The sequence below is a fragment of the Mytilus trossulus genome, chromosome 3, assembly GCF_036588685.1.
Source record: "Mytilus trossulus isolate FHL-02 chromosome 3, PNRI_Mtr1.1.1.hap1, whole genome shotgun sequence".
NCBI lineage: Eukaryota > Metazoa > Mollusca > Bivalvia > Mytilida > Mytilidae > Mytilus > Mytilus trossulus.
Window position 1 is genome coordinate 36,287,864 of NC_086375.1, and position 16,697 is coordinate 36,304,560.

At 32.5% G+C, this 16,697-nt stretch overlaps 1 pseudogene; it reads right to left on the reverse strand.

The window, feature by feature from the left end:
• Nucleotides 1-6,599, reverse strand: part of LOC134710736 (apolipophorins-like) — a 28,090-nt pseudogene extending 21,491 nt beyond the window's left edge.
• Nucleotides 6,600-16,697: the final 10,098 nt, after the last annotated feature.

Below are 16,697 nucleotides of genomic sequence, written 5' to 3' on the forward strand. Positions count from 1 at the left end.
AAACCAAACTATACACGATTATAAACTTTGCACTATTTATCTACAAAAGATTTCTTAAATTTGTATCCCAAAACGATATTTGAAATAGGGTTACATTAAATCTGTGGCACATTTTCAGACTAGATATTTAACATTATATTAATGATAAAATTTACCTGTCTGTCAATGTCTTCCATTTTTGTATTACTGATTCCTTTTATGTTCTGTTTTGTGACTTCTTTGACATCATTTTCTTGGAAGTATCCGTTAGGTCCAAAGTAAGATTCAAGAAAATATTCAAGGCCCTCCATTCGTCCACCGATTTCTAATAGGTTGACGGAATGTCCAAAAAGGTCGAATGTTATGTTAGTCATGGCAGATCTTGGTAAGAAAGATTTTGAAGACCACACAACATTGCTGTCAATAGAAGCTCCAGTGTTTAGTTTCTCAAGGAAGAAGGAGCATTCGTAGTTTCTGGAATATTTCAGTTTTTCAAGATCGAATTCTTTCTTCAGCGCCTGGTCGTTGATGATATTCTTTATTTCTTGTTTCAGTGGGCTTGAAGTCTCCATTAAATTTGTTAAATGAGACCATACATAAGAACCAACTTGGTTGACCTCTTCTGATTCAAGTACATTTCTAACACGAGACAGGACATTATCTGAAGGGCATGTCATAAGAGCCTGGTAAGAAGCAATTCTCAATTCGGAATCCTCGTCTTTGTTCCTGAAGATTGCCATGACGTCGTCTCGCTGCAATAGAGAACGCAATTTATATATTCATTATTATAGACATTGTAGTTCACAATGTATGATGCTATACACAAGAATAAATTTTGTCATTTGATTTTGCCATGTTATTATGGACTTTCCGTATTGATTTTCCTCTAAGTTCAGTTTTTTTGTGATTTTACTTTTTTCTGTATTACTATAAGTATTATTGACTTTTATCATTTTATGATTCATTTACACTGAAAATAAAATATAATTTTTTAGGTAGACTCAATATAGACATTTTACAAAATTACAAATTGAACACTTACGCTTATTGCGCATGGAATACGACGGAAGGCTTGTATAGCAGAAAGGCGGACTTCAGTGGGATTCTCTCTCTTAGTCATACAGTTAGAGATGGTTCTAATGGAATTACTAACGAATCCAGCATTTCCAAGTGATCTAAGACTACGGATCACCTAAAAAAAGTTTTAAATTAATCTTAAATGATACATGAACTTTCTTTAAACCAAAAAAAAAAAAAATACTTTACACTTCAGCTTTAATCAACTATAGCATCTTTTTATTATTATAAAGTCATATAAAACTTAAATATTTAACAAAATTATAATTCCCCAAAAATAGAAGATTGTGTTTTTAAGTCAGTATTTGAAATATCAATTTTTAATTCAAAGCAAAAAAAGTTCCATATAGGTAAATCATACACTAAATAAGGTCAGATGTCACCATTATATTTCACATACCTTGCCAAGAATGTTTTTGTCTACGTAACATCCAACACCAATCTTGTCTTCTATAGAAGCAACAATACTTGCGATGTCCACATCATTTTCACATTCATTTGTCTTGCAGTAGGCATATACGAGTTAAGAAACACCCAGCATAGCCTCTTCATTGTCCTCAGATGATATGAGTGGCTGTTCATAAATGAAAAGGAAAACAGGGTAAAAACCTGTTGTAACTAAAACCAGTATAAGCATGTCTACATACTATTATGTTCTTGAGACAAAGTTTTTAATTTTAAAGTGATGAGTTTAATAATGTTGACCTTCAATGATAGAGGTATTTTTTATTAAAAGATTATAATATGGTTCTTAATTTTGACAAATTATTTTGTTTATAAAATTCAACTATATTCAAAGTTTGATTGAACGCCGGAAAATTGAATACATTAAGTCACATCTGAAGTAACAGATATTTTTTCAAACAAACATAAGACCTACTTTGACTTCATTCAGCATTTCTTTTGTCGGGTCTTTGATGAATGATAAAGTTGTTAGCCACATATTTGCTTCGATTCCACGAACTTCTTTCTTGTTAATCAAGTTAGTAATCAGTCTCAGTGAAGCTTTTGTTCCAAGCATTGGAACGGCATCAAGGAAGAATTTTCTACAAAGCAAATATTAAAATTTTCATCAATACCAATAAAAATTCATCCTTTCAAAATGTATTTAGAATTCTAAAGCTTCAGATACAAACTTAGTAGCAAGTGTTTCAACTGTATTTAATATTTGACAAGAATAACTGATAAATGCCACTTACTCAACTCTCTTTTGATTCGATGCACAGAACCTGGTTCCTTTTACTTTTCTGTAAATCTGTTCCAGATCATCACTTTCTAAAGCCTTCATCAGTCTAACCAGTCCAGAAAACAAAAGTGGAGTATCTGGTTTCACACTGTCAGATGTGGATACACAAATTTCATTCAGTTTACTCATGACATCCCTTATTGTACCTCTACCATCGTTAGAATGCACAAACGTCAATGGAACGCGGTGTCCAATGGAAACTGTAATACAAGAACACTGGTTCTTATATGAAACTTGGAAATATTTCTGTTGAAATACATTGTAAAAATTCTGTTTACATTTATCTGATTAAAGAAAGTTTAATTTTAATAGTTTGATAAGAGAAATATTTTTCAAAATTTCCTATTTTCAATTAGAGTCAAATATCATAAAAAAATTTCAGTGATATATCTTTCAATGTTTTCTTACTTGAGCTAGACGATGATACTCTTTCTGTTACATATTTCAATGTCTGTTTGGTCTTTGTTATAGCACCACTGGATTCCCTTGAGAATGGTCGGAGAACATGTTCTTCTTCACATACACTGCTCTGTAGTATACCAGCCTTGCTGATGTCTTGTGAACACTCATGGGTACCTTTTATCAGTGGCAGAGACTGAATTTCCTAGAAACGTATATCAAAGCCCATTGTGGTATACATATATTTAATAGAGCTGTCTATGCATCAGTTATAAAAAGTTGCGTATTATTAATTCCTTGTATATTTTGTAAGTTATAAAATATAAACTCATTTAAAGTAATATCTATGTAAATTCTTGTAAAAGAAAACGTCTAAAAAAACTTTTCTTGGTGAAAAGGAGTCCTATTCAAAGTCAATTTCTATTCCAGTTTAAAGGAAACTCATTTTCAGTGTTATTAGAAATCGTACCCAAAGCGACCCTCCATACAGAAACAGATGGACAAATTTATTAAAATATACTATAGAATAAGACGTTTTGGCAGAAAGATAAACAAATAATTATAACTTACAGATTGAATTTTGTATGGTGTTCCCTGCATCATTGTATTGTATCCATGTCTGTCTGTACATCCAAGCAAGTCTTTGCTCTTCTTGATTGTTCTGGAGTACCATCCATTGCTAGATACAGTATAGGCTGCTTTGCATTCCCCAGTGATGTCGGTCTGTGAAACAAATCAAAACAATATGAATATAGTAAAAGTGTTGTGTATATACTTTTTTTCTCTGTATCTATAAAGATTAATAAACATTTGCTATAATTCCCCTTTAGCTCAAAACATAAAGTTGTTTTTGTTAAGTTACTTGAGTGAAACTATGATATAATTCTGCTTACCTCTTGGACTGTTTGATCCTGTGTCAGGTCATCCATTGAGTTTTGAACTGCTGAGAGGATACCACGTTTGATGTTTAGTACCCATGTTTTCTCAGGTATGGATGTACAAAGTTCTTCAATGCGGCCATCTTGGAAGGAGAATGCCAAAGGAGATTTCTCAAGGTTAGTTCTGAACTCTCCACTTTTGTCGGCATCTATCAGTGTTTCAGGCGCTTTAGGGTCTGATTCCAATAGTCTAACATTGTCAAGCTATAAATTTGAGAACAGAAATTTCCATATTGAACATGTTCAATTTGTCAAAACAGCACCACAGATAAATTAACATAGAAATTTAGGTATTCGGATACGAGAAAATTACGTCTCGTTAACTTAGGCAAAGTTTAAATAGATGAATTTGGCTATTCGTTTTAAGTAATACGGATATTGTGTTTTTACGTATCAACCTATTCTTGGCTTATGAAATGTTTGACTTTATCCTTCCTAATAATGATAAACTTATCTGGTATTTTCTTGTATTTCCTACCCTTTAAAGTTAATAAATACATGAATATCTTTGATAGTTGGTAATATAACATTGTAATTGTTGGAGCGTAAAATAAATCAATTCTCATTTGAAAAATAACTTAAAGTATTTTACCCGAAGATTCATTTCACATTTTGAGACGACATCGATGTAAACTTTGGCAGTCAACTGAACTCCGGCTTTTTCCTCGGATGCCCCTTGTACTGTTGTGTCGACGTCGGTTGTGTAGTCATATTCGTAGGTTTCTCCGGTCTCGTATCCAAATTTCTTTGTTTCTGCAATAAATGCATGTATGATATGATTAAAATATCTTTGCTATATCTGCATGATTGTTATATATATAATAAACAAACCTAATGAAGAAAAAAATTATTTATTTCTACGAGCTCTACAAATTTAACTGTTTTTTGCAGTTTTCCTTTTCTTGATTTGAATATAACAAATACCAAACTCAAAGATAAATTCAAAAGGGGATGTCCATAAAACATAAATGAAATAACAAAATTATGATATTTAAACCAAATGAAAAGCAACTGTCTTATTTCTGACTTTGAACAGGGATTTTCCGAAGAAAAAAAAGCTCTACACATTTAACTGTTTTTTGCAGATTTCCTTTTCTTGATTTGAATATAACAAATACCAAACTCTTATTTCTGACTTTAAACTGGGATTTTCCGAAAGAAAAAAAAGGATTTTAAAACTGAGAAAACTGTTTTTCCACTAATTTTATGCTTAATTAAAAAAAAAATTAAAAACATACCTGTACAACGTGTTGAACATGATCCTGTGTTAATAATTGGTCCTGAAATTAGAAAAATTTTAAATATCTACTTTGAAAAATTATAATAAAAAACATCTACCTGACACCAACTAAAATGTTAACAAATGATGAGCATGCTAGTTATTACTCAAAGTCTCCATTTCTTCTAATTTAAAAAAATAAATAATGTATTTCACGTAAAAATTGTCAAGATTCCATCAACGAAAAAAACCAAAACGTCCGTATAATAGGTAAAAAAAATATTCATGAAATAGTATAATGAAAATATCGAAAGCCGATGTTAATTCAAAAAGACGAATTCCGTAAAACGGACAAAATCAAAATTTATTAATCAATTAAACGAGTGGAACATAACTATTATACTCCTCAGTTGGTACATGCATAATCTGAAGAAAATTGTTGGTAAAGGCTGGTTTTATAGCTATCTAAGCCTCAAACTGTTATGGCAGTTGCTTATAATGACAATATTGGGTGCTCATCCGAAACAGACATATTAGAATAGCAAAGGCAACAATAGTATAACGTTCTTCAGTGTTCATAGTTCGATTAAGCAAAAACAAATCAGGGTAACAAACTAAAACCGAGGGAAACATATCAATCGTACTTTTAGGAGGAAAACAACGGAACAGCAGAAACACGAAATTGTCACAGAAACGAACGACAATATGCAGAGAAACGGAATGTAGGTAACTACTGTCATATTCCTGACTTGATCCAGGACAATTTAAGAGAAAAAGAAGGGTTTGACCTTGTAACATTGCTAGCTAACCCCCTCCCCGCTTATCTGACAATGTTAAAATACCGTTTAAAATACAACACTACTAATAAGAATACTGTATTAACTAACGTAATTAAGAACAATTAGTACGGAGAAATACACAAATTATTAACATAATAGTACAATACAACATATAACCGCAGAATAACAACGGACATCTCCATCGAATTTACGACAGCACACATGGACACCACAAAGGCAATATAAACTGCGCGTAAAAACGTTTATATTTTCGCGGGAAAATTTATATAAATAAAATAGATCACAATTTTAGGATCAACCAGCGAAAACTTTGTAATCATAGATGCCCGACATACACACACAACTAACAAAAAAATTGAAACAAACATAAAAAAAAATCTAACACAGAATATATACAAGAGAAGGCAAAAGAGGTGAAAACACATTGTTAAATCTTCTTGCATCCGAATCGTAAATAAATGACATTACATGATTATAGTATTTTAAATAGCCTAGCAAATAAATTAAATACAATTCTGTATGGAATCCTTCATTTAAAGAAACTTCTCGCCTTCGAAAATTAAATTTAAATTCATAATACTTTAATTATTATAAAAAGCCTAGTTAATCGAAACTAAACGCATCATTCTTTGCCCAAAATTGATGATAAAGAACACGGAAGTGACACTGAAAATAATGCAAGTAATAAATCTTATTACAAGTCATTTTAGTAAATTCAATACAAATGAAAATGAAAAATATACTATTTGAAATGTACCGCTGTTTAAAAACACCTTAATTTTTAGACATTTTTATATAAAAAAATGTTATCAAATAAAAAAAACCACTGTAAAACAAAAATTACAAAAAAAAAAAATATTACAACTTACCCGCCAATGTCGATGCCACTAAGGCAAGCAGTAGGATAAACGTATGCCCCATTATGGAGCTGGTGGATTGTACTCGGTCGCAGTTTTCTACAGCAATGTGAGGTTTAGTCACTTATATACTACTCCAGAGTACAAAGTGACATTGAACTAATGAATGTTGATAAATAATTAATGCTGACATTTTTGGGACTTTGTAACCGTGTCAATCATATTTTATCGAGATATCTTTACGCATGTGAAATCATTTTGTGTTTTTTTTTATTTGTAAAAGTGTAGGTCGATGTACTATTGGATTTTGATATGTACACAGTTAATATAGATATGATGAAACATTTTACAATGGATCATTATAGTCAATATTTAAATTCAACTTTCATATATATGAGCTTAATTTGACAAACCTTTCGGATTTGGATTCTAAATGTTCCTCAACTTCGTACTTGATTTAGCTTTTCTATTTTTATTTTTATTCGAATGTCACTGATGAGTCTTTTGTAGACGAATCGAGCCGTATAAATTGGATACATTTAAAGAGAAAAACAGTTATTTTCTTTTAACTTGGAAAACAGGAACATATGAATATTAAAGCGACAAAACTTATATAAAGCAGTTGTTGTATGGTATAATCATTCAGAATTCTCTCCCGTGTCCTTTCTGTGACTATAATTATCTAAACAGAAAAATAACAAAAATTCCAAAGATTGGAATTGAAAAAAACTGAGAGGTAAAAGAAAACTGGACTCATAGGAAACATAACATATATAGATATTTGTTTGCTTTCTCATTTACGCATGCCATTTATTTCATTTCAAAGTTTCGATAAATAATTTCATGATGTGCCTGAACTTCTTAAATGATGACTTTTCAAAAGAACTTGTTCTTAGTATTTCATAAGAGAATTTAAATTCAGTTCTCTTTCCCCATTGTATAATCAGAATCAAGTTTGCGAGAAGTCAACATTCGAAAGTACATTTTGATAACTTTATATCAGTGTGACATTGTACCGAGTATAATCTTTTATCACAATAAAAAAAATACGAAATAATCTATATTTAGCTACATATCTGCAACTTAACCGAATCGAAGGTGTGGAAATGATACAGTTTGTCCTACTACAACATACCTAATTCCTCAAACCTTCATTTTATTTAGTACAGCTGCAATAGAGTCATGGTTTATTAGTCAATTAAATAACATATCAGCTAACATTTTAGTAAACATTTTTAAAGACTTATAGAATTGAGAACAGAGAAAAACCAGGAATGTGCCAAAAAGAAAATGATCCTACCAAAGAGAGAAACTCGCCAAGACCACCAATGGGTCTATAACGTAGATAGATGCAATGATGTTTACTAGTTACGGAACATGGAAACCACACTAAAATCCAAAACATCTTAATCACCTTAATTAAAAAACAAACACACACACAAGACTTACAGAGGCCAGAGGTTCTGACATGAGACATGTGGTTCGTCAAAATAGCCGGGTTAAACATGTTTTGTGAGATCTCAACCCCCATCTTTTACCCCTAGCCAATGTTGAATATTCAGAAACAGGGCAATACGCACAGTAAAACTAAGTTTAAAGAAGTCAGAGTCGGTTGTTAAAACAGGGAACTCAAGAATCTAAGCAAAATGATAGTGATTAATAAAGAGTAACCCCGAACTACTAGCAGTAGCTTACATTCGAGCTCTAGGCTTCAATCAAACAGATCGAAAGATTGTGTCTTCATCATATGAGACTAAAGCACAAACCCTCATGATAGGGAGTTAGTGACATGCCATCATAAACATTACGAGAAGAACATAACCCGTATTACGCCGACAAGTAGTTTTAGAATACAGGTATTTTTTTTGTGCGATGATACTATGGGTAAATTAATAAAAATACACTAAAGGGACATATTAGACCGTTGGTTTTCCCGGTTGAATGGTTTTACACTGGTAGTTTTGGGGCCCTTTATAGCTTGTTGTTCGGTGAGAGCCAAGGCTACGTGTTAAAGGCCGTACATTGACCTATAATGGTTTACTTTTTTTCAAATTGTTATTTGGATGGAGAGTTGTCTTATTGGCACTCACACCGCATCTTCCTTTATCTATTGGTAGGCATTATAAGCAATATTTTGGCATGGTATAAATGAGTTGACAATAGTATCATTTAAATATAAGTGGAGATAATATCGTATGTAAGATGCCATCTGAAAGAGTCGACTGTATGTGAATAAACAACTGCACGAGGGTTGTGATGTATAAATATGTCTATAGGTGTGTTAACTATGTTTTCTGGTACTTTAGTCTGATGGAATGGGAATTGTGCTAGATGGTCTAGTAACAAGATGATGTGTTCTCTTGTACATCATAACCAGGCTTGCACGTTATCTGAGTTGTGTTAATTATGACCAGTTATGTGTATTGATCACGTTTGATACTTATGTTAAGATACATGTTGCAGACAAACCAAGCAGATCTCCTTTGCATCATCTCTATCTTCCAGATAGATTCTGAAATATGGTTGGCTGAAACCGAGCAAGAGTATTCGAGTTTGGGACGGACAAGTGATTGGAAGGCCTGTCTCTTAATATTTTGATATGACGTTTTCAGGTTTTTTCGAAGGAAGCCGAGTGCTTTGTTGGCTTTCCAGATATTGACATCTATATGTTTGTCCTGTTTTAGGTTTAATTGTAGTGTAATGCCTTAGTAAATCGGTCATTTTCAAAAAATGTGGATATTTCAGTTGAGAAATAACAATAAAAAAAAATATTTAATTTTCAACTTTAATATATGAAATTGAATAGTTTAACAACAATACAACCTGAAATAAAAGTATGCAATCTTAAATGCTTCTACAAAAATATTTTAAAAAATAACATAGAAACAAGTATGGGACAAATGTCAACTACATAACGAATTTAGATTTGGTCCCTAATTTTTTTTAATAATATTTTACATTTTGCTTGATATATATTTCTATAGAAATCATCACACTTTTTTCAAAACAGTTAACATGGTAAAAATAAAACTTTTTAGAAACATATTTTAAAGTAAATTTAATTCAGCATTGTCAACTACATAACGCATTTTTGTCAACTACATAACGATTCACTGCGTTATGTAGTTGACCGTTATGTAGTTGAACTATTTGTGGTTTTTGGATGTTTTTCTTGACCCTAATATTACCAGATAAATGGTTTTTATTGAATTAGAGTCAGTATTATAGACTTTGAATGATTTATGTAAAAAAGAATATTTATGCCAAAATTTATCAATGTTTTTGCCGTTACAAAGTTGACATAGAATAAAATTACGGAGTAATTTGTACTCAACAAATCTAATCTATAATGACATGAATCCATGATGTCATCCTGTAACTTTAAGCACGTCATTAGAGGATAAAGAGTAAGTAGAGAGCACTTCCTTAGTTACAAGGGATATAATCAGTTGTTTATTGGCAACATTATTTCATTTGTGTTATGTAGTTTACATTTTTTTAAGTACGAAATGAAAGTAAAAAAAATGCTAAAATAATCTAATAATTCTCTGTATTTGTGTATACATACCTGTAGTAATATCTATATATTTATAATAATAAAAGAAAAATAATAATTTCCGCTGAGTATTAAGACCAGCATTTAAAAAAGACTAGTTTTTCAATTTCGTACAAGCAATTTTTGGGTTTTTGGACCCTTTGAAACCCACCGGAAGCAATTTCTGTAGCTAAATTTCATATTGAATTTGCTGGAACTTGTTACACACACCAAAAACTAAATTGTGTATCTAAAAATTGGATAAAAATATTTACACTTTTTTAGAAATATTGATTGTACAAGAAAATCCACATTTTTTGAAAAAGGCCCAAATAGCAGATGTAACAGTTTCTAAAAGTTGATTTTGAAGATTGTAATTATTTTGCAAAGGTTGTAACAGAGACAACATTACATTTTTCCGGATGAAAGGCCATCAGCATACAGTTTTAGGCAGTCACCCTGAGATTTAATTAGCATGTATATGATACCGTCATCAGCAAAAAAATAATTGTTTGCTATGTGTAAGGTAGTCTTGGAGGTTAATATAGGCCCAGAATGAGACTAGCCCTAACCATACCGTGTGGAACCACAGAGTTGACTTAGAATGTGATTGGTGATCGTCCCTCCATAACAACTGTCTAAGTACGTTTGGAGAGAAATTCAGATATCCAGTTTATTGTGTTTCCGTTTATGCCAAAATGATTTAATTTGTATAGTACGTGACGATGTGACTCTTTATCAAAGACTTTTGCAAAGTCATTTATCATAAGATATGTTTGTGTATTTGAATTGCTTGTTGATTGAAGTTCTTAGATGATAGAGGGAATTTGTGTTTTGCATGATCGAGAAGACTGAAAGACATGCTAGAGGTTGCTATTTGATTAAAAATGTTGCATAATATGTGACTTAAGTATGTGCTTCATCAACTTACAGCAAATACAAATTGATGAGATAGGTCTATAACTGAACGATTTATGTTTTTGCCCCTTGTTATAAGCTGGTGCGACTCTAGCATGTTTTCAGTTGTTAGGTTTGATTCCAGTTATGTATGGATTTTTTTAAATTTGACATAGAATTGGTGCGATTTGTTTTTTAAATTTCTTACAGTAAGCGGCCACTGATGTTATCTTGGCCGATGTCTTCATGAGGGTTGGCCTTAAGAGATTTCTGATCCTGTTTGGTGTTATATGTAAGTTACTGATTTAGGGATATGAACTGATGCCCATGTTTGGTATTGGGTCAGTTGTTATTGGGATAAATACTGATTGAAATTGTTCGTTTAAAATATTTGTTTTCTTTGTACCGTCTGTAACGGTGGTGCTGTTAATTTTTTTTTATAATCCCAGTAGGCATCCCTTTGCTCTCTTTATACATGAGCTTTTAGCTTTTTGTGTTTATCAGTGTATTTGCTGTGGTTTTTTTTTGGGGGGGGGGTTCTTTTTTTGGCCTTTTCGTTCAGCTTATTTTCCTTGTTTTCGACAGAGCTGATGAGTTTAGATGTTAATTGTTCTTATACCTACTTAGTGTCTAAATAATCATAGGTGTCAGTTTTAATGTCCAACTGGGTCCATTGTACTCGTAAAGTTTTTGTGCGTTTCCCTCATTCTCTTAAATAATGGCAACAGTAGTATACCGCTGTTCAAAACTCATAAATCCATGGACAAGAAACAAAATCGGGGTAATAAACTAAAACCGAGGGAAACGCATTAGATATAAGAGGAGAACAACGACACAACACCGAAACGCAACACGCACAGAAACGGACCAAGCTTCATACAAAATACAACGAGAATAACAAATATAACATCAAAATCAAATACATGAATTTGGGATAGACAAGTACCGTGCCACGTCTTATCTTAATATCTAAAAAAATAAGAGAAAACAAAGGATACAATGTTAAAATGCAACACACATAGAAACGAACAATTATATACACCAGATGTATGCTAGCTGCTTCGGCATAGACAATATTATGGTTGCTTGAACCTATTGTTAGTAGTGTAGTGACTTTTCTGATGTATGTTGGGTTGTTAATCATGATCACATCTAGAATAAGGTCATTTCTTGTTGGTATATTGACAATTTGATGTTAGTTTGTGTCATTCATAACAGTTAAGAGATCTGGTGAAGTTGTATGTCTGGTTTGCCAAGTATTGTAAATGATTTTGGACCAGTCAATATGTCCAAAGTTAAAACCATCACCCAACGATTATGGTTGTTTTGATTGACTATTGATACAATTTAGAGATTGATGGAGTTGCTCTAGAGACAAGCTTGTATCAGATGGTGGTCTGTAATAGGAGGGTATTAAGATGCTTTTTGAGTCATCGATATTGATTCCTGCCCAAACTCCTTCACATTCTATTTCTAGTTCTTATACCTCTGAACTTAACTACATATCAAACATAAACAAATATATTTACCAGCTTTAATTCATGTTCAGACGTTCATTTCCAAAAGAATTCTAATGTTTATAGTGTATCATTAATTTTCAATAAAACAGTAGAAAATACCACAACCATGTCCAACTGAACCAGACTACATGTATATGACAAAATCACTGCATTAAACGCGTTTCGATATGACAAGGCTACCCTTTTCGCATGACAATATCTTCGGAGAAAGTTTAAAGTTATTTACCTATATGTGTACATATTAAGGTCAGTCCTGTAATATGATGTTGTCATTTCAATGTTATATTTAAGATTGCCATTAAATTGCGAGTTTTGGCATGCCACAAAACCAGGTTCAATCCACCATTTTTCCTTGAAAAATGTCCTGTACCAAGTCAGGAATATGGCCATTGTTATATTATTGTTCGTTTCTGTGTGTGTTACATATTAGCGTTGCATCGTTTGTTTTTTCTTATTTTTTAGTGTAAATTTACATTGCGATAAGACGTGTCACGGTACTTGTCTATCCAAAATTCATGTATTTGGTTTTGATGTTATATTTGTTATTATCGTGGGATTTTGTCTGATGCTTGGTCCGTTTCTCTGTATGTTACATTTTAGTGTTGTGTCGTTGTTCTCCTCATATAATTTATGTGTTTCCCTCGGTTTTAGTTTGTTACCCCGATTTTGTTTTTTGTCCATGGATTTATGAGTTTGAACAGCGGTATACTACTATTGCCATTTTTTATGGGTTCTTGTCTTTAGTCTCTTGCTATTTTTGCTAACTGTGAAAGACACGTGTGAGTTTGTGTTTTTTTTTTATTAGAAGTGGTAAGTTAATCGTTTTTTATCACTTCTTGTATTTTGTAACGGTGTTAGTCATTCGTACGAAGGGACTTCTTAACCGTAAATCAGAGGATAGAAGTTTGTTAGCAATTAGACCTTCAAATAGATTTGCTGTCTATTTTTTTCTTTTCTGTAACAGTAATGGCCAATTTTTATTCTTAATAATTGATGTTTCGTGGATTTATTTATCTTTCTCTATTCTTTTAATGATGGCATTCATATTGCCCGCGTCACACTGTGCCGATTTTTAGATACGATGGACACCCGAAAGCGAAAATTGTAAGTTCGTATGAAGTTGGTCCCGATCTCGTTAAAATACCAAAAAGTGACCGAAGCAAGTACGATGAATAACGAAGTCTATACGATGGTGCAAAAATTATATACGAAAGCAAAAGATGGACATACGAAGGTTAACCGAAGACGGGTATTTAAGCTTCATATCTCAGCCGAAGCCTACACAAAGGATCACGAAGGCTACACGATGGATTACGAAGGCTACACGATGTCTAAAAGACGTCGTGTACAGCTTACGTTGCATTAAAATTATATGCCGAACTGAATGATTTGGTTGATTTCTAAAAAAATAGTTTATGTATCAAATATGCATATTCAATTTACCATTTTCTGCATGTGTCTTATACAAATAAAGTGTCCATATTTGTCCCCAATATGTAACATACGAGGGGATGCCACGCTCGGCATTGCCTTGTTTGAACTGTAAAATGTGTGCACTAGTCTGAATAATCACCCATAATTATACCCATGTTTACTGATCTATCTTAAAGTTAAGGTAATGGGTTCGTTGATCCATTTTATTCAAAAAGAGCTCTTTCCAGGAGATTATCATAATAATATAGACAAAAGGAAGGATGTGGGAAAAGCAACAAATGCGTCAAAATATGACATATAGAAAACAAAATGGTTGTGGAGTAAACATTCGTGTGACAACAACTCAGATGATACATAAAAAATCATAATAATGAAGAAAAAGTTTCCCTATATACGTGTACCTGCAGTGTTGGTGTACGAGGCGCATTTATGATTTTCATTATGTTACTTTATATGAAAAATTGACTAAATAGAAAAATTGACTAAATATAACATTTTACTTGTAAAAATAAATCCTGAGCCTGTAATAGCTGCTTTTCTTTTTCAATTTGAATTAATAGAGACAACGCTGTCGTCTTTCTTGTTCTCATAGAATCATATGATATGAGCTCCATGTTTTGTGAACGTCTTTCTTAACTGTCATATTAGACTGACCAGTGCATATCGCGCATGTCACTTTAAATGTATATTTTAGCGCGAAAATTAACTTACATTTAGCTGGATTTATTGCCGTCGTAGTTCACTCTTGTCGCCTTCGTACTTTTATTCGATGGCACCACGACGGGATTACGAGGTTTTCACGAAGTCGTGTTGCCATCGTAAGACCTTCGGGTAGCTTCGTGATTCATTCGTGTAGACATCGTAATGTCAAAACTGCCCGATGGAAACGATGGAAACACGAATGCAATACGATGTTCAAAGATGCATTCCCGGTGACATTACGATGGTGAGGATGTTGATACGAACTCAATTCGAACCTTCAACATCGGATACACCTTCGGGGATTTTTTTTACATGTTAAAAAATTTAGAACCCTTCCCGAAGTTGTCCCCGAAGGCTAAAATAAGTGGCCGATGGTTCTACGATGGTTAAAGATGGCACTATAAATAGCCCGATCTGGATACGATCAGTCCCGATTTTGAAAATTTCCATAATCGTGTTGCCATCGGCGTAAAAATCGGGACAGTGTGACGCGGGCATATACAATGTAATTTTTGGTCACCAATCATAATTCTGTTTGTTGTACACCTGTTCAAGTATTCAAATATTTATAAATCTTTTGCATTCAAAGATTTGGTTTGTACGATTCTGACTAAGGTAGATCCCGATGGCACCCAAATTTTAGAGTAGTTTTTTTTTAATAGTAGAATACGCATCCGTGTGTTAATTGCAAACGTTTGATACAGGGAACAATCATTTAGGGAATGACTGTAATATTTCTCTGTCTATGAAGAAACTTTGATGCGTAGCGGGTTATTCAACAATGTGCACCACATTTTTTATGTTATTTCGAATAGACAGAAAAAATATTACAGTCATTTCTTATGATTTTATTCTAAATTCCATTTTAAACCATAAGAAACCATGAAAAAACGTCGATGACGTCACGGTCACATGACTAAATTATGTTTATGGTCTTATAACAAAATAACGTCAGCCAACCAGAGGACGAGTTACATCCAAAATTGAATTATTGCTGAATATTGATCTTCGTTTAAGACAGTTACGAAGCTGTCATATGATGGCCAGTGAGACAAACATCGAATTGTTCAAATGATGCAGATTTTTTTCAACCTAATGGCAACATTCCGCCTTCAGCTATGAGCACAAATTTAACCTTAAAGTCAGCATTAAAATGCATCAAGTTTACAAGACAAAAATGACGCAATTAAAACGTAAAAACCAACAACCCTGTTTTATACAAAATAATACACATAAGCCAATAACAACGACTGAACTATAGGCACCTGACATGTACATAGAGAATTTAAAGGGGTTAAATATTTTTGTGAGCGCTCATCTCTGCCATAACCAGGGACCGTTGAGTATTAGCACAGCATAATGTTATATATAGTTTTTTACAGATTTTTATATCCGTCATTTTCGCGTCCTGTTCTTGATGAAGTTAAATCAAGAAGAGTGCTTTTATTAAACGAAATTCATAAAGAGTTGTTTTCATTTTGCAATGGTTAAAGCCATAAATGGAGAATCACCACAATTATTTAAAACAAAGATCGTCAGTAATATACAATTTTAACCAAAATTCTTTGATAATTAGTTTTTCTCAGAATAATTGAAAAATATCTAAATTAATTTTTCGTCAAATTTTCATGCTGTAGATTTTGTGTTTTATCTATGCAAAGTTTTGTAAAATTGTTGGTCGTCTTTTCTCTTCCTCATTATGTTGTCATCTTCTCTTCGTCGAACGTTGTGTATTTTTTTTAAATATAGATTGACAGAGTCAGTCTCACTTTGTATATGAAGAATACTCAACGTATCTACAAGTATTGTGTGTAAGGAATGAATGAATCGTATTTTGTAAAAAAAAAAATGCCTACTACTGATTCAAACAAAACATCTGTGAAAGTGATGTTGAAGGCCGTATGGTGACCTTAATAGTTATCAAAGATAGCAGTATTATAATTTAGTACGCCAGGCGCGCATTTCGTCTACATAAGACTTAAATTATATTATCTTCGTCATGTTGTCTTTGATGGATATATGTCTCATTAGCACACCATCTCGTTATCAAGATGCTTGTTTTTGAATTGACAAACTATTTGTTACGATTAAAGG